The sequence below is a fragment of the Rosa chinensis genome, chromosome 3 (genome assembly GCF_002994745.2).
Source record: "Rosa chinensis cultivar Old Blush chromosome 3, RchiOBHm-V2, whole genome shotgun sequence".
Lineage (NCBI taxonomy): Eukaryota > Viridiplantae > Streptophyta > Magnoliopsida > Rosales > Rosaceae > Rosa > Rosa chinensis.
The window spans coordinates 26,713,117-26,732,467 of NC_037090.1; the positions used below are offsets into that span (position 1 = coordinate 26,713,117).

Sequence of the window (19,351 nt, forward strand, 5' to 3'; positions counted from 1 at the left end):
GGGGAATTAGACAAGGGGACCCCCTGTCTCCTTATTTGTTCCTTATAATAGGGAAAGTCCTATTAAGAAACCTATCTGCTGCCTTATCCTCCAATACTCTTCAAGGTTTGAAACTCACCAGGAACTGTTTAGGTTTATCCCATTTATTCTTCGCTGATGATGCCTTGTTTTTCATGAAGGCCACCACGGCAAACTGCCAAACCCTATGCTCAATCATTGATACCTATTGTGCAGCCTTGGGACAGTTGGTCAACTATGAAAAATCCTCCATCTTCTTCTCTGCCAACACTCATCCGGAAGCACAATATGAAATTGCTATTGTGCTCAACATCCCTATTTCGAATGAGCCAGGTACATATCTTGGTCTTCCAACCCACTGGGAAATTCCAAAAAGAAGGCGCTGACCTATATCAGGGATAGGATCAAGCAGAAATTGGATGGATGGAACGCAGACGTCTTATCTCAAGTTGGCAGGGAAATCTTAATAAAAGCAGTGGCAATGGTTGTCCCAGACTACCGATGTCCGTTTTCCTGATGCCTAGTACTCTCTGCAAAGTAATAAATTCTGATATCGCTAATTTTTGGTGGGGATCAAATGGTAACAAAGGAAAAATTCACTAGAAGGCATGGGATTCTCTGTGCAAAAGTAAGTCGGAGGGGTATAGGCTTTAAAGAGTTGTTGAAGTATAATAAGGATCTCTTGACAAAGCAATGCTGGCATTTGATTAAAAACCCGAAGTCCTTTTGGAGTAAGGTTTTGAAGGCTAGATATTTTGATAATACCTCTTTCCTAAAAGCTAAGAAAGCTACTAGACCATCATGGATCTGGAACAGTGTGCTGGCAGGGAGAGATACAATAAAAAAGATTGATTTATGGCAGATCAGAAATGGTAGAACACACTACTAGAATAACTCAATCACATGACAGCCATCAGACGACACATGGGTTTTTGCTGCATCTGAGTTAGTCAGACGACAGATTTTTTAAACCTGTCGTCTCACTTCTACTCATCCAACACATGATTCTTTGGTAAATTTGAGAGATTTCAGACAACATGAACAAGGATATCTGTTGTCTGAAAAACGAAAAAAAAACACAAACAAAATTTAATTTACATTTATTTTTTTCCCACTCAAAACCTAGCAGCCTTTATGAAAAACCTGTGTTCCCTCCCTTAGCTAAAATTTTAGGAAACTCTCCCTCCCAAATTGCTCTCAGCCTCTCTCTCACTTACTGTAGCTCTCAGCCTCAGTCCCCCTCACCCTCTCAGCCTCGCTCTCAGTCTCAGTCGATACACTCTCAGTGGGCTGTCTCTGTCGATCTAGACTGACTTTAGTCTTCAACCTCCATCTCTCTCTCTCTCTCTCTCTCTCTCTCTCTCATAAATTCTTCTTGGTTTTTCTTACTTCAATATAAGATTCATGTTCTTCAATTTTTCAGATCGAAAAAAAAAAATTGGGTTTTCTGATATTGGTGTGCAGCTATTGCAGTAATTTCAATTCTATAATTGACATTCTCAATTCTATCGCCCGCACCTCTCTCTCCACCGCAGGTTCTCTCTCCTTCAGTCTCTCAGTCGCGACTCTCTTCTCCCTCCCTCCTTGTCCTTCTTCTCTATCTCTTACTCCTCAATCAGATGCAGTTTTTCGTTTTCTTTTCATTGGGTTTTGATTGAGTTTTTGAGTTCTAATATGATTGATTTTCAGATATTGCTGTTTCTGTTATAAATGATAATGACTATTCATGCAATAGGAATTTCTTAATGTATGTGATTGACAGACTGGTAATGTATGCGATTGACAGACTCGTAATGTATGCGATTGACAGACTTGTAATGTGCGATTGATTAGTATAGCTATTATGTATTGCCTTTTGTATACATGATGTAACCCTATATAAACCTCATGGTGAGATGAATACAATACAATTATCCAATTCTCTACAACACGTTATCAGCACGATACTCTAACCCAAGCCCTAGCCAGGAAAAAAAACCCCTAACACCCAAAATTTCTTTCACCAAAAACTGCCGCAAGCTCCTAGCCCTTGCTAGCCATACCGTGCGCTGCTCCTGCAGCCCTTGAGCACCCGTTTGCCTCCTACTACCCCTGCAGCACCGTCGCACGCCTGCTGCCTCTGCAGAACAGCAACACACTAGTTCCTGTGCAAATCAGCCTGTTTGAACTCCCCGAAACGTCTTGATAGGGACCTCAGATCAAAATCCTTCCTTCATCAAAGTTTTTCGTCTCTGCCTCTTCTATCTGAACTCCAAATTTCAGCCCTATTGGAGTCATTTTGAGATCTGTACACCATTCGAAGTGGGAGTTGTTTAGAACCGAATCTGCTCCGAATTTCAACAAGTAAGTTTTAAAGATTAAAGTTCCTGCTTTCTTGTCTTTTAAATTCCTTTATTTTATGCAGGATTTTCAATATACGAACATGGGTTCGATTATTTAATAAAGCAGAATTGTGGGGATTCACGCTTAACGAACTAAGAGTGTTTGTATGAACTAAGAGTGTTCGTATGAACTAAGAGTGTTCATAATGCTCGGACTAAGAGCGTCCGTAAGCATCAAATTGTGACCATATTAAAACATTATTGTTTGGTCTAATCCAAAAGAGATTCTTGGAAATTGTTTTCTTGGTAGCATAACTTAGAAATCTTATTATTTTGTTTTCGTGGAAGTTTAGCTCCAAAACTAATATATCTTCTCTTCTTATTTTCAGGATGTCGAATGAACCTAGACTCGACTTTCCCATGCTTAACTCAACAGGCTCGGATTACCACAGTTGGGTAACCGATGTTGAGAACCACCTCACTTCAAAGGGAATATTACCCATAATCTAGGCACCTAACCCGGATCATGTGTTCGTGCGAACACCTACAAAGCATGCTCAAGCAGTTATCTTGATGCGACGCCATATGGACAAGACACTCAGATTGGAGTATATGTCGATCAAGGATGCAAGAGAGCTATGGGTAGCGCTAGAAGAGCGCTTTGGCAATGTCCAAGATTCCCTCCTCCCTGACTTGAAGGTTCAATGGAACAATCTGCGCTTTGCTAATTTCAAGTCTGTTGCTGAATATAATTCAGAAGCTCTTCGCCTACAGTCCATGTTGAGGTTTTGTGGACAACCTATCACAGAGCAAGTGCTAATTGAGAAAACTCTCTCCATCTTCCCCGTTTCAGCCATTGTGGTATCAAAGCAATACCGCACTGAAGTCAATGCTGGACGGATCACGAGGTTTCATCAGCTTATCAATCTCATATCTGTAGCTGAGAAACATGATAACATACTCGTGAGGAATTATAATTCAAGATCCATTGGAACTAAAAGCGTTCATGAGGCGAATTATAATGCACCCAAAAGAGGGCGCAAGGAGTGGAACCCTAAGAATAAGGGATATGAGGGACGTATGGGTCCATATAACCGCCATAACAAGGAAGGAAACCGCAGGTTTGGTGCGGATACAAGTGGTGGCAATGCCACACGTGGGAGAGGTGGTCGTGGTGGTGGCGCTATGGCTCGTGGTGAAGGCGCCATGGGTCGTGGTGGTGGCACCAACCCTCCTAGGGAACACCCACAACGTGCACCTCAGTTAAAGGGAGGCAACTACAATGACATGTGTCATCGATGTGGATCAAGTGAGCATCGGTTCAAGCAATGCAAGGCAAGCGAGCAACTAGCTTCAAGATACAGGGCATACAGGGACCTGAGGGAGCAAGAAGTGTACCTTGCAGAAGAAGAAGAAAATGGTGGAGACATCCATCTCACCATAGAGGACTTCAAGCTGACGATGAAGTGCACAAGGATGCCGCAGACTTTGATTAGATTAGTCCTTTTATTTTCCAAGAATTTTTGTAATGGAAATATGCCTTAGTCAATAAATGAAAATTGTATTAAACTCTTTCTTATGTGGTGCACCCAATGAAATATGATGTCTAGGAAAATCATTGAGATTAATGGTACTTAAGAGTGCCTCGCTCCACCAACATCTCTCTCTACTTTCCTGGTCATATTTGATTGGAGTTACCAAATGGATAGAGTGACTACAATGTGTCTTAGTTTGATTTTATTTTGGATTGGACTTTTTGGGACCTTTGATGTAATCATTGGCTATCTTTATTAATAAAGTATCGTATTATTATTCGATGTCATGGACATGTTTTAAATCCGAACTTTATTATTTTTCAGTATGTTTCCTGGAGAGTTTGAATGCCTTGTTGATAGTGGCACCACACATACTATATTGCAACATAGGCAACTATTTCTATGGATGACGCCTAGTCGATCTTCTGTGAATACGATGACTGGACCATCATAATTGATTCATGTTCGAGGACCAGCTCAATTTATGTTGCCAAATGGCACAAGTATTAATGTCACCAAAGCTTTATATGCTCCTAGGGTTGGAAGGACCCTATTGAGTTTTAAAAATATAAGAGCCAATGGTTTTCATGTGGAAATGTGAGAATGGACAAGAGTTCCTTTGCATCACCTCTAATGACTACAGACATAAACGAGTATTAGAGAAACTTATGTGTCGATCTAGTGGGTTGTATGCTACCACTATTTGAATTATTGAATCCAACCATGTCATGAGAGATGGCTTATGGGATTCTGACACATATAGGCTTTGGCATGACCATTTGGGACACCCAGGTCGTGATATGATGATCCGTATATTAAAGACTTCACACGGACATCCATTTTTCAAAACGAAAAGAAGTTAGAACCAAAATTCGGTCCAAGGTAGGGCTGGCGCCGCCTACCCTTTGCGGCCCAAAAGTGGTATTGACGCCACCAATACCTCCTTAGTTCCTTTTTCTACTTCTAAAGTCAATTGTGATTTTGTGGCTCAACCGGATACTTCCCTGGTTGTTTCTAAAGCCCATTTTCGTTTTGCAAAGCCTGCTCTTTAGCAAAATTAGGATCGAGACCATCCTATGCAAAGGACACTAAAGAAAATATTCCATTCTTACAAAGAATCCAAGGTGATATTTGTGGACCTATTCAACCAACTTGCGGACCATTTAGATATTTTATGGTGTTGGTTGATGCATCGACATGATGGTCACATGTCATGCTATTGTCCACAAGAAATGCTGCATTAGCTAAACTCCTAGCACAAATCATTAAATTGAGGGCTCACCATCCCAATCATCCCATTAAGTCAATTCGTCTTAACAATGCTGGAGAGTTTACATCAAAAATGTTTGTTGACTATTGCATGTCCATTGGGATTGAGGTTGAACACCATGTTCCTCATATTCACACCCAAAATGGTCTCTCAGAAGCTGCCATTAAAAGACTTCAAATGGTCGCTAGAGCATTGATTATGTGCACTAATCTCCATGTTTCTGCTTGGGGCTATGCAATATTGCATGCAACTATGCTTATTCATTTGAGGTCTACTGCCACTCAACCCTTTTCTGCATCCCAGATGGTTACTGGATATGAGCCTGATGTCTCACACTTACGCATATTTAGGTGTACAGTTTATGTGCCAATTGCGCCGCCACATCACACCAAAATGGGTCCTCAAAGACGATTAGGCATTTATGTTGGATATGACTCTCCAACCATTATCCGCTACTTAGAACCCTTGACATGCGATCTATTTACTGCTAGATTTACGGATTGTCTCTTTGATGAGACAATCTGCCCATCGTTAGGGGGAGATAGGAACAATAATGTTCAACAGGAATGACAGGAATTATCGTGGTCTGTCCCCACTTTGTCTCATCTTGATCTCCAAACCTCACAGTCCGAAATTGAAGTGCGGAGAATTCTCGATCTTCAGAACATAGCAGACTCTATGCCTGATGCGTTTAATGATATCGCTAAAGTAACAAGATCACATATACCGGCTGCAAACGTGCCTGCAAAGATTGATGTCCCTAAAAAATCATGGACATGGCGCCACCCCTAGGGGTATTGGGCATGGCGCCTCCACCACTAATAGTGATGGCAATGTGGCTTAGGCCAGGCTCCCAGCAAGGAAACATGGGAGGCCCAAAGGTTTGATGGATTCTCGCTCGAGAAAGAAAGCGAGTTTGGCACAGAAAGATCCATTAATCATCGACATAAATAACCCGTCTCATAAAGATATTCCTGATTATGGTTATGTCCAAGAGACATTATTGGGGGATGCTCCAATGTTAGAACCAATTCCAGGGAATAGGGAGATCTCCATGAATTACACTAGTGTACATGAGACGTTGAATCGAGATTCTATTATCCTTGATGATGTGTTTGCATATTCTATTGCTCAAGGAATTATAGAACACGATGATATCGAACCTCGCTTCGTTGAGGAATGTCAACGAAGAGCAGACTGACCTAAATGGAAAGATGCGATCCAGGTTGAATTGGATTCACTAACAAAGAGACAGGTATTTGGGCCTATAACACTGACACCCCCAAGTATAAAGCCTGTTGGCCATAATTAGAAAGTGTAATGAGAAAAATGAGGTTGTTAGATACAAAGCCCGCCTTGTGGCGCAAGGTTTCTCACAACGCCCTGGAATCGACTACGATGAGACATATTCTCCCATAATGGACGTTATAACATTCCGCTACCTTGTTAGTTTGGTAGTTTCCGAAAAACTTGACATGTAGCTTATGGATGTGGTTACAACATATCTCTATGGGGATCTAGATTCAGAGATATATGTGAAGGTTCCAGATGGACTTCAATTACCCAAGTCAAGTGGCTCTAAACCACGGAGCGCATTTTCAATAAGATTGAGATGCTCACTATATGGATTGAAACAATCTGGACGGATGTGGTATAACTGTCTAAGTAACTACTTGATTGGGAAAGGATATGTCAATAATGAAATATGTTCATGCGTGTTTATAAAGAGGACAAGTTCCGGATTTGCAATTGTAGCAGTTTATGTCGATGACATGAACCTAATTGGAACTCTAGATGAGTTAAAGGAAACTGCTAAGTACTTGAAATCTGAATTTGAGATGAAAGATCTTGGGAAAACACAGTTTTACCTCGGACTAGAACTTGAGCACCGTAGTGATGAGATTATGATCCATCAGTCAGCATATACTCAAAAATTATTAAGGCGCTTTAATGAAGATAAAGCAAAGCCTGTGAGTACTCCCATGATCGGTCGTAGTTTTGAGCCTGAAAAAGATCATTTTCGTCCAAGGGATAAGGACGAAGACTTATTAGAGGCTGAAGTGCCTTATTTAAGTGTAATAGGCACATTATTGTACTTAGCTTAATGCACAAGACCGGACATCTCATTCGCAGTGAACTTGTTAGCTAGACACAGTTCTGCGTCAACACGCCGCCATTGGATTGGCATAAAGACAATCTTTCGATACTTGAGAGGTATGATTGATATGGGCTTATTCTATCCCTACAGAGAGAAAAGAAATAACGAAAGTGTGGGATCGGACTCCACAAGGCAAAACGCCACCTTCCGTGCTTCTCCTCCCTTCCATCAAAATGACAACGATGTCTTGATGGGTTTTGCTGATGCACGGTATCTCTCTGACCCTCACAAAGGTCGCTCCCAAATGGGTTATGTATTTACCATGGGAAGCACTGCGATATCTTGGAGGTCTACAAAGCATACCCTTGTTGCTACTTCCTTAAATCATGCAGAGATTATCGCTCTACATGAAGCCGTGTGAGAATGCATATGGCTAAGGTCTGTAGTTAGACACATTCGAGGAACTTGTGGTTTGAAGTCTACCACATATGAACCTACATGCATTTATGAAGATAATGCAGCTTCTATTGAGCAAATAAAGTTAGGTTTCATCAAGGGCGACAACACCAAGCATATATCGCCTAAGTTCTTTTACAATCAGCAACAACAAACACTTCTAAATATTGAAGTGAATCAAATCTGTTCAGAGGATAATGTAGCGGACTTGTTTACCAAGTCGTTTCCTAAATCCACCTTTGAGAAACATGTAAAGAGCATCGGATTAAGAAAGTTATCCGAACTCCCGTAATTGTAGAAATCAGGGGGAGACCTTAACATCAAGGGGAGGTATGATGTTTACATGTTCGATCTCGAAGAGTGTAGGACGTGTTGTGCTCTTTTTGCCCTTCAACCAGGGTTATTTTTGTCCCACAGGGTTTTTATTACCTGGCAAGGTTTTTAGTGAGGCAACGATCAAAACGTCATCACAGAGTTTGAGCGACACAAGGGGGAGTGTGGAAGGATGTCAACTACTCCACATTCACTCGCGTTATGCTCTTTTTCTCCTTTGACCAAGGTTGTTTTTTCCCACAAGATTTTTATTACTTGGCGAGGTTTTTGACGAGGCAACTTAGAAGCGCATAGCAGAGGCAACACTATTGACATGGAATATCCAAGGGGGAGTGTTGTAAATTTAATGACTATTCATGCAATAGGTATTGCTTAATGTATGTGATTGACAGACTCATAATGTATGCGATTGACATACTTGTAATGTGCGATTGATTAGTGTAGCTATTATGTATTGCCTTTTGTATACATGATGTAACCCTATATAAACCTCATGGTGAGATGAATACAATACAATTATCCAATTCTCTACAACAGTTTCTTATTTATTGGGTTTCTGAGATCGATTGATACTTTGAATTTTGAAATTGGATGGTTGCTACTTTGAATTTTGAAATTGGATGGTTGCTGCAATTGTTCATGTTTCTAAGTCTGAAATTCTTCTTGTTTCTTAATAGTTAATAGTATTGACATTTGTTTCCTTTTCTTTTTTTTTGTGCGGGATTAGGACTAGAAATTGTCACAGTTCACCGACTTCACCCTCATCGAGCCTCTCAGGTGCGCACTCACATGCACTCGATACACAGTCAGCGACCGCGTCTTTCTCCTTCGCGATTGCCGCCAGTCTCTCCACCACAGGTTCTCTCTCCGTCAGTCTCCCTGGGTCACAACTACACCTCTCTCTCTCCCCTTACCCCCCCCCCCCCCCCCCGGGTCCCTCTCCTTCCTTGTAAGTTCTTCTTCTCTTTCAGATTTAGTTCAGTTCTCCATTTTTTCATTGGGTTTCGATTGGGTTTATTGATATAATTGGGTGTATTGATTTGGTTTTCATAGGTACCCAGTGCTGGAATCCATACAAAAGTACTAGTGGCCAAGACTTTGCAAGCTTGACAAAAGAACCTTGTAAGTAGAAATTCACTTTTTTTTTTCCACCGATACACTATAGTGCTTATATAAATGATCTTGCAGAGACCGAAAATAAAGTTTGGTCTTCGATAAATTAAATACCAATAGGATAAATCCTTTTGATGTTGATGAGCTGCTCTACCAGATGATAACATTTGTAAAAGTATGTTCTTGTCGCATGATATATTTGAAGTGATTTCATCTTTCTTACCACAAGCTTAGAATTGATAAAATGGCATTCATTGATGCAGGTCTTCTGTACAAAAAGCAAACCGAATTGCAATGCATGTCAATGAGAGCAGAATGTAGGCATTATGCAAGTGCATTACAAGGTTTGCATACAAATTCTCCACCTTTGCATTTTAAAGTCACAAACTCTATCATATAGGTAGTTCCAATAGTTAAGAACACGTTTTTCATTGGTGGTGAGAGAACATCCTGATGAGCAAAAATAGTCTTAAAGAAATAAATGGTTATATTTCATTACGACACATGAATGAAATTAAACAATTACAACTTTGCTTATCAGCAATATGAAATTAAAAACATAGATAGTTCAAGGAAAAAAAAGAGGAAAGAATCGTGAATCATATTGTTACGTAATCAAAGGCCCATTATTTGGTATTCACCAATCCTCAGTCTAGTGAAAACTATGGACAGGGAACACCAAATATCGTAGGCTGCTTACTTGACAAATAATAATCCTTATAAAGCCACTTTACAGCTATTTTGTTTGACAGATTTACACCAAACATCTATTGATACAGAGCAAGACTTTCCTTGCCAGGGCCCGAGGGGAAAAGTATAGTGAGTGCAACTGAAGATAGAAATACCTATCAAAACCCTGGTGAGATCAACAATGGAATGCCTTTACCTCTCCCTCTCCCTCTCCCTCATCCTGACAGGACAGAACAGTCGGAAGGAAACCAACAACTTGAAGTAAGCCAACAATCAAAACCAAAGTCTGCACTAGGTTATTGTGAACCTATTAGAAGAACCAGTAACACTAGAGCTAGAGTGCACACAGATAGTAGAGTACATTGAGGACTTCTATGAGGACCCAGATGAAATCCCTACTATTAAACTCAACATGGAACAGTTCACTCAAAACTGGCAAGTTTATATGCAACAAACATGGAACTTCAAGAAGAAGAAATGTCAAAATCTTTAGTTGCTCTAACACCAGATGCTGCATTTCTTCCCATGCCAAAGCTTAGGAATGTGAGCAGACTACGAACTGAGCATCAAGTGTGAGGTGTGAGTCTCGTTACTTAAAAACGAACAAGATTTAGTTTAGAAAAAAAGCTCTGTAGTTTTATGGACCTTGATATTACTATGATGTTATCACCTAACAATGAGCCTAGTATTTTTGTGTTACTTATTCTTGTTGGTCATAATGCAGCTATAAACTTCCTGATTTGCACCCTCTTCTAGATTAGCTAAGTAATATCTACAGCTAAATATCATTGTTTATGGAAGTCGCTACTCAAGTAAGTATGGCTCCTTTTGAGTTTAGGCTTATGATGTTCAAATGCTTACATAAAATAGCTTTTTGGTGTTCATTTAGTGATTAGCTACTTGATAAAATTTGTTTGGTGTTACAGAGAAGCTTATGAAAGTGCTATGAAAGAAAAACATGATGCTTTTTAGATAGAAGGATTTTTGGATGAAGCTAGTACTACCTATATCGAACAGTTAGAGGCTTTTGGAAAAGTATTTGAGAAAGCTGCAGAAGCTGACACATGAAGTTGGTGACTTATGTTGGTAACTTTTCCATCGAATTGCTTTACTGGCATATAGTAAACCCTTTTGGTATGCTGACCCTCCTGTATGATATAATGGATATGCTATGCTGATTGCATTCATATGATCTCATTATTCACATGTAAATCGTATTATATTCTTTCATGTGCAGAATTCATGTTGCTCTCAAGCACACAATGATTTCACCCAAAGAAGTTTACCATTGTCAATCTCAGGTATTATCACTACACTTGATATCAATCTTAGTTATCCTATGTGATGCTCTGTTTTCCCTTCCATAACAGCTTATTATTATCAGGGAAGGATTTATTATTATTATGAACCTTGATTTCAGCTTCTTCAAGGTTGGTAAAATCTGCCTATTCTTAGGTATTTTGTGTAAATTTTTGTTCATTTTATAATAGTCATGAATTATTGGATAGTTTTCTGAATTCTAAGTGCAAACCAATTTGTTTCAGTAGGAGAGAAGAGGGAAGGCAGCATATACACAGCACCATATTGATGTAGTCAGAACAGAGTGGGCAAAATCTGTTGTTAAAACATATATGTAAGCAAATGATCACATCTAGCTGGTTAGTACTTGGGCTTGGGGACTTAGTTTGGTAACCTTGATATATGATAGACTTGCTATATTGAGTTACTTTTGGTTAGGATTGCTGAATTGTTCTGGATATCAATTTGCACTTTTGTAAATGTGTTGGATATGGCAGTGTATGAAACAGATGACAGTAATCAATGACAAAGTGGTATTTTGGATATGTTTTGGACATGAAATTTCATATCTGCAACTAATTGTGCAAAGCCCATTTTGACATCAAATATAGGTCAACTGTCTATTGTCTGAGATTCACTCAGACAATACATACTTAAAGCAGCAAATAATTCATGTTGTCTGAACATGCCATTCACACAACAGATATAACAAAACTCATGTTGTCTAAGCTTCTATTCACACAACATATATAACAAAACTCATGTTGTCTACCCTCATCTTAGCCAACATATATAACAAAATCAATGTTGTCTAAGATTCATTTCACTCATCATATATAACAATAAACTGTTGAATGAGGTTCATAAAATACAACTAAAAACAATAAAATATGTCCTCTGAGTATTCAATGAAATGACATATTCCATTTTGGAACTGTTATTGTTAATGTATCTCACACAACTAAGAAAAATGACACAATGTTGTTGGAGATTCATTTCAGACAACAAAGGTTTCTCAACAGTGTGGTCTGAAATTTATTTTAGACATCACGTAGTCATGTTCCGCTTGTCTGAGATTCATTATGCACAACATAGTTCTCTTAAAAGTGTTGGGGTAATATAATGTTTCTCAACATCAAATAAATGAATTGTTGTTTGAATGTCTAACAGACAATAATTTATCCAAATTAAAATAGTCTGGTAATTTTCAGACGACAATTATGAGCTTATATATGTCGTCTAAATGTAACACAGACAATAGTTTTGAAATGTCGTCTGAGCGAAGTCAATCAGACCACAAGCTACTAGACAACATTAGCTTTTTTACTCAGACGACAGTTCAGGAACTGTCATCTGATTAACTTTGTGGTGTAGTGACAATTGATATATGGAATGATCGATGGGTTCCAAATAAAAATGGGGGTTTGATCAAACCCACGATCACATCCAACAGATTCACTCCGCTTTTGGTTTCAGAGATCATTGATGAGGACATAAACTGGAACATCTGCCATCTTGAGCAATTTCTAGAAGCCTCAGATATCAGAAATATAAAGGCCATTCCAATTGGACAGGCAAATGAAGATGACACACTAGTCTGACCATATACAAAGAATGGAGTTTACTCAGTCAAAAGTGGTTACCAAAGATTGAAGGATTCTCCCAAACCAGTTACAAAGTGCAAGCCTTCTTCATCTCTGCAAGTCAACCAAAAAGTCTGGTTATTAATTTGGAAATCTCATTCCATTTCAAAAATTTCAAATTTCCTTTGGAAGGCTCTTTCGAATGTCGTGCCTACAAGTTGGAACCTGCTTTCAAGGAAGTTGGCCTCCAATCCTATTTGTCAAGTTAGTGGCGAATATTGTTAAACCATTGAGCACTCTCCTGTGACCTTGGACCACGACAGTGTGTTTTGGAGTCACAATTGGATACAAACCAGATAAACAACAAATCACAACCTTGGAAGCATGGTTACTGGAAATACTTCAAAAGGCTGCCCTTTTGTCTGGTGAGTCAGAGTAATTGTTGAATTGTGTTTTCATTCATATATGGGAGATATCACTAGTACAAAAATTGAATCAGACGACGGCTAAAAACTGTCGTCTGATGAAGAGCTGACTGTCGTATATCTAGCTGCCGTCTGATGAAATATGATTTAGAGAACCATCGTCTAAAGAACTCGGCATCCATGTCGACATCATTAACTATTGTGTGAACGTCAGTCAGATGACGGATAACTTAAGAACCCGTTGTGTGATTGTGATTCAGAAGTCATTTTTTTTCTAATAACCGTTGTGTGACTGTTATTCACACAACTAAAACATTGATAGCATCTGTGATCTGTATTACTCTCACACAACTGTTTTTATTGTATGGCTGTTGTGAACATTGTGTACGTATAATAGAAAAAAATATGTTTGTTTTCACATGACATGCCGAAAACATGAGAAGAAATTGACCAAATTAACAGTAACTGATCAATATATAGAAGAAATTGTTATGATCCACATCATGCACCAAAATGGATTGTGCAAAGGTAATCTTTTATCCACAAAAGAAGTACATCTAATACTACTTTTTTTCTTTCAACTTGGGTCTTTGGAGGAGGGGCTGGCATAGCATCTGGTGAAGATTGGAGGGAACTAAGAGGTTCTCGTCTCACAGACTCCTCCAAAGCTTGGACCATATTTTCAGCCGACTCAGCAAACGATGCCAGCTCTTGCTTCTGCAACCTGCATTCAGAGATGGAGTTTTCATTGTCAAAATTGGCAACTTACAACATTGAAACCAACGGTAGCCAAAACAAGGAAAACCATATCAAACAACAGGAATAAAGGTTTAATGTTTCTCTCTATATAAGATGGTCTGTTCTTCTTAATTTCTGTTACAAATTATATCTAAACCAGCAAAAGAGAATGTCCTCTCTTTCACCAACTGAGACCCATTTATACTTTTACAGGTATTGCTGGGAACTCGTCGACCTTTTCTAACATAATTACGACTTTATATTTTATCTTATTAGATGGTTGAAAGGTATGCTATGAAGATTCTCCTGGAATGCACGGCATCTTTAAAAATAAAATTAAAAATAAAGAAGAAGAAGCAAAAAGATGCAAGCAACTAGGCACTGATAGAAGCATACAGCTGGGGAGTCGAAGCAAATTTGCATGGAAGGTGACATAGTTAACATATTGATGTTAGAAAAAGGCCTCTTGAAAAGGCTATATCTTACTCCAGTTCCCTCTTCTCCCCTTCTCATAAGATCCACTCAATACAACAAACAAAAACCATTCAACAGAAATGTGAGAAGCTCGGTAAGCAGATCCATTGACAGAGATTTAGATAAATCTCACAATGGCCGGCCAGTAAACTTCTCAACCATTCGATTTGGCTACAACCAATTTGGCAATTCAAGATCAAGGGTACTTACTTTTGTTCAAACCCTTCTCTTGGTACATGTAGCTCCATAAAATCAAATCTTTTCAAAAACAAAAAAAAGCATATAAATAGTTGAACATTAAAAGAAATGTGAGAAGCTTGGTAAGCAGATCCATAGACAAAGATTCACAGCTTCCGTAACCCATTCTGTTACAGAAGCTCTGTCTATTGATTGAAAAGATAAAATCTAAGACTTATCCACACAGCATGCTCGCAATGCAAGATATGCCTAAAATTTGATTGTACCTAACTGGCAGGCTTAAACACTTTAACATATTCCATACAAACGCAGCACAGCCCTTGTTTCAATTAATATCACTCTCAGCAGAAACTTGTAATATTTCAGAATGTCAACCAATAAACAGAACAAACACAATATTCAACTTCCACAAGATAAAAACCAATTCCAAGGTTCAATCCGGAAAATAGTCCGAACTATAGGAGACTATGAATAAGGAGAAGGCTGAGAATTTGATTACCTGCTGTTTGAACCGAATCATAAATATATAAACACCTCGGCATTTGGAATGATATGGAACTGTTGTTGATAGGTTGACTTAGCTGAAGGGCTTTTCCAGGTATCTTGATGTACTTATCAATTTCCTTTTGGGCTACATTTGTTGCAATTGAGATCTCCTGCCATATCAAACCACAACCCATTGGTAAGAACTTAATGAGTAACTGAAATGGCTGCAAAATTAAAGGACACAAGAGAGGTATAGCTATTGGGAAAACAACTAAACCAATGACCTCTATGATTTGAAATCAGATGTAGTTGACAGTACAACTGAAAGATCCTCAAAAGGTGAATGCAAAAAAAGGAATAGGATCATAGGGATTGGTAAGCTGCAAACATGTTTATCACCACACAGTAGCAACTGAACTGAAGAATTAAACCAAGAATAAGAAAGCCATAAGTGCAAATCACATTCCATAAACTATCGAAATAGCAACAAACAAGGAATGAAAACTGATCTTACCTACAATTGGCAGCAATAGCAGCGAGGCCATCAGTTGTAAAGCCTTCACAGGCAACAAGAACCAAAGACTTAAATTAAATTCAGACTGTATATACAAATGAAAGAGTCACAAAAAATGGAAGAAGTAGCAGAAAACAAACTTGGAAGACAGTTGAGAACAAGATTAGAGAAATAAGCTTTTACGCTCTAATTCATGACAGAAGGGGCAAAGCTATAATCATTTTCTTTGCCCTCATTTTATCAGATAATGAAACCATTGCAGGATTTTAAACTTGGTTTCACATGACCTTCCCTGGAAAAATCTCCTGGTATCCAGAACTAAGGCACTTCTCACACCAGAAAGAAAATACTAGCAACTCTACCTATCAATTTGCTGATTTGAAAGATATAAAAGGTCAAGCTCTGCAAACTACAAAATTTTCACACAATGAAACACATTGCCAAACATTGACAACCACATAACACAGTGCTAAAGATCTAAAAAGGTTGGGAAAGAAATCATGACAGCCATAGAAAAATTATTAATTAAACATTTAAATAACAATTGAAAGACAATATATTGTATATATCTACACGGATGTGGGAAGATCCCACCATAGATTTATTTGGTGGGTTCTCAATGCTGCATCACCTTTATTAATCCTAAAATACAAGAACCATTACATAATGTGTCTATAATTAAATACCTCCAAAAGCCAACTACACAAGCCTGATGCAGCCAATATAACTCATGATAACATTGAAGCGATAGAAAAAAAAAACAACAAAATACATAAAAGAGCAGCAACTCATAACAAAAACTCAGCACCACAAGACAATTTTGCTAACACCATAAATACAACAAGACAATTTTGTTCTCTAAATTAACCCACACAACTTTCATACCCAAACCTACTGTTAATGTCTAAAAGTTCGGCGGTAGCTGAACCTTCGTTAACGCTGATCCGACTGGCGGGTCGATACCTGCGATGTTCTTAAAGCTTTCGCTATCTGTCAAATAAAACACACTGGGACGTCAGAGGGAGACCGCGTTGGGCGGTCTTCGACTCTCCGATGCCTAAGTTAGTCCATGTATTTATGTTGACAGAGTAACAATAGGTAAATATGGAATGCTTAATTAATGAGGAGAGAGGAGAGAACCTTTTATGGGTGAGGAAGAGGTTGACCTTCTCTTTGTTTTCGATGTGGGACTGATATGCTTCAGTTCCCCTTTTCAGAAGCCTCTGATGCCATCTTGGCGCGGCGCGTGGCGGCGCGTCGGCGGCGATCTGGAGGTGGTCCGACGTTGAGGCTGTAGCCTGTCTGGCAGTGTGTCTGCATGTCATTCCTTTGGTTGGAATTAGTACCTCTGGCGGTACAATGAGCATGGCCCATTATAGCTAATTATGCTTGCAAATGTACATGTATTACAAGTCCCCCAAGTCCCCAGTCAAGGAGGGCAATCTTGGTTGGGGAGTTGTTCGGCGGTTTGAAGCGTTTTATTCCGCTAGACTTTGCAAGAGCATAATTAGCGTCAGTGCGTTGTCAACCGTTGGTTTTACTGAGCAAACGCTTTATACCCTTTCGGGTGGGCCCCTGCTGGGCCCCCCAGGGAGTCCCCCACTCCCCGGCGAAGATAGACTTCCGGATGGTCGGCAAATTATTTGTTGAGGGGGAGCTGCACGGAGCAGAGGGTGTTGGGTAGCGAGCCCAATGTTTAGCACCCAAATGACGGGGGTCAACGTGCCTGATCAGGGCCGTCGTAGACTGTTGACTAGTCCCCGTGTCCCGTAGGGACGGTCTGACGGTAACGCTGTGTGGCGGTCGTTGTCAGAGTGAGGCGTGGCCTCGGGATTCGCCGTTTGGCGGGTATCCCCCCGCTAAATGTAGCAAGAAGCAGCGTCTGGTAGACGTGCCTGGCGGTATTTTGTCTGAACGATGTTGCGTTGAACAAAGCACGCAATTTGCAAGTTGAAAGGGGGGTTCCGCCAGAGGTGTATAGCGGAAGACACCCCGCTTGCAGGATGGCTAGGGAGAAGTTCTGCTGGCGGGGTTTCGCTCAGCGGAGGCTTCGTCACTTGGAGGGTGACAAAGGAGAAGTTCCGCTGGCGGGGCTTCGCTCAGCGGAGACTTCGTCAGTTGGAAGATGACAAGGGAGAAGTTCCGCTGGCGGGGCTTCGCTCAGCGGAGACTTCGTCACTTGGAGGATGATAAGGGAGAAGTTCCGCTGGCGGGGCTTCGCTCAGCGGAGACTTCATCACTTGGAGGATGATAAGGGAGAAGTTCCGCTGGCGGGGCTTCGCTCAGCGGAGACTTCGTCACTTGGAGGGTGACAAAGGAGAAGTTCCGCTGGCGGGGGTTCGCTCAGCGGAGACTTCGTCAGTTGGAGGATGACAAGGGAGAAGTTTCGCTGGCGGGGTTTCGCTCAGCGGAGACTTCGTCAGTTGGAGGATGACAAGGGAGAAGTTCCGCTGGCGGGGTTTCGCTCAGCGGAGACTTCGTCAGTTGGTGAAGTCATCCCAGTGGTTACTTCCACCAGATGCTTCGTCTGGTGGTGGTTGACACGTGTCTAACCCGCAGGGGGTTAGCGTGCGGAGGCTTGTCCCCTAAGCCTGGCCGTCTTCTCGCCATAAATGATAGTAATTATGGATTTCGCAACCGAAGCGACGCCTCGGTTAATCCGGGTAGTAAGTGGAGGTCTGTGACACGTGTACGGCTGTCGTGTGATGTCGTTTTTTAGCGGACGGCGGAGAACGCGCTGATGTTGACATAAAAGGGGGGGAAACCCAGCGAGATTTGACACTTTGGTAAAAGCTTCAAACTCACAGTCGTGTTCTGCTCGCTCTGCTTGTCCGAGACTGAAGAAAGAGGTTGCCAGAGCCTGGAGATATCGTTCCCGGAGAAACGACGATAGCACCCCCCTAAGATTGCTGTGCACCATCGTAACGTAGGCTTCACCACCAAGGTTGGTATCTGGATTTCCTTTTTCCTGTTTTATTGGATCTGCTATTTTCTGGGTTTTGTTGTTTTTGTCTTTCTGGGATGATTCCTGTTTTTCTTTGGCGTGTTCTGAGGTGTAAAATGAGATTTGGGGGGGGGGGGGGGGGGGGGGGGTGTGTTGGATTATGGTGGTTGGCAAAGACTTGGTGTTTAGGGATTTGTTAGATGGTCGAATCTGGGTTGAGTGCGTTTGTTCCTACTTTGGGATTTTCTGGGTTTTGCCCTTGATGCCCTTGGCTATAACTGATGTAAGAATAGGCTAGATCTGTGTTTGTGCTAACTGGTGTGGGTTTTAGGTTTGGGATGGCTAACGTCATAGAGATTTCGAGCAGTGAGGATTCCGGGTCCGACGTGTCGTTCAGCGCGGCGGATAGGATTTTTATTGATTCGTTGCGTCCGTCTGCCCATGCAGGAACCTCACTGCCAGAACCGCTAGAGGTTGAGCCGCTACAGACCATACCTTGGGAAGTAGCTATGGGTAGTGGTCCGCGTCCAGAGAGCTCTAGGGTGGGTGAGGCCGCTGTTGCCAAAGCTAGGCGCGACGAGCGTTTGGCGAGCAATAGTGCTGCCAGGGCTCTGCTGGGGAAGAAGAAGCAGCAGGGTAGAATGCTGAGTCAGCGTGGTTCCTCCAGGATGGCACCGCCGTCGACGAGGCAGGAGGGCGGATGAACGCCGCCGCTGTCACTCGAATGAAGCAGAAGTTCCGGTTGCCGGGCTCGGTGAAGCTCCGCCCGCCGATGGCGTATGAGAAGGCGTCGATTCTCCCAGTGGGATTTGCGGCCGTGCATGAGGCGATATTCCGCCAAGGAGTGACACTCCCG

The 19,351-nt window shown here is 41.0% G+C and overlaps 1 long non-coding RNA gene and 1 other non-coding gene across 2 annotated transcripts in view; both read right to left on the minus strand.

Moving 5' to 3' along the window:
* Positions 1 to 13,744: 13,744 nt before the first annotated feature.
* The window catches only part of LOC112194929, a 28,440-nt gene continuing 22,833 nt past the window's right edge, over positions 13,745 to 19,351 (minus strand). Inside the window, exons 3-5 of the long non-coding RNA XR_005807777.1 lie at positions 15,552 to 15,594; positions 15,051 to 15,207; positions 13,745 to 13,865 (exon numbers count right to left, since the gene is read on the minus strand). This is a non-coding gene — a long non-coding RNA (uncharacterized LOC112194929). The remainder of the gene's footprint in view (positions 13,866 to 15,050; positions 15,208 to 15,551; positions 15,595 to 19,351) is intronic.
* Positions 14,432 to 14,533, minus strand: LOC112195606. Its single transcript, XR_002934659.1, has one exon. It is a non-coding gene; the product is annotated as a small nucleolar RNA snoR109 (small nucleolar RNA).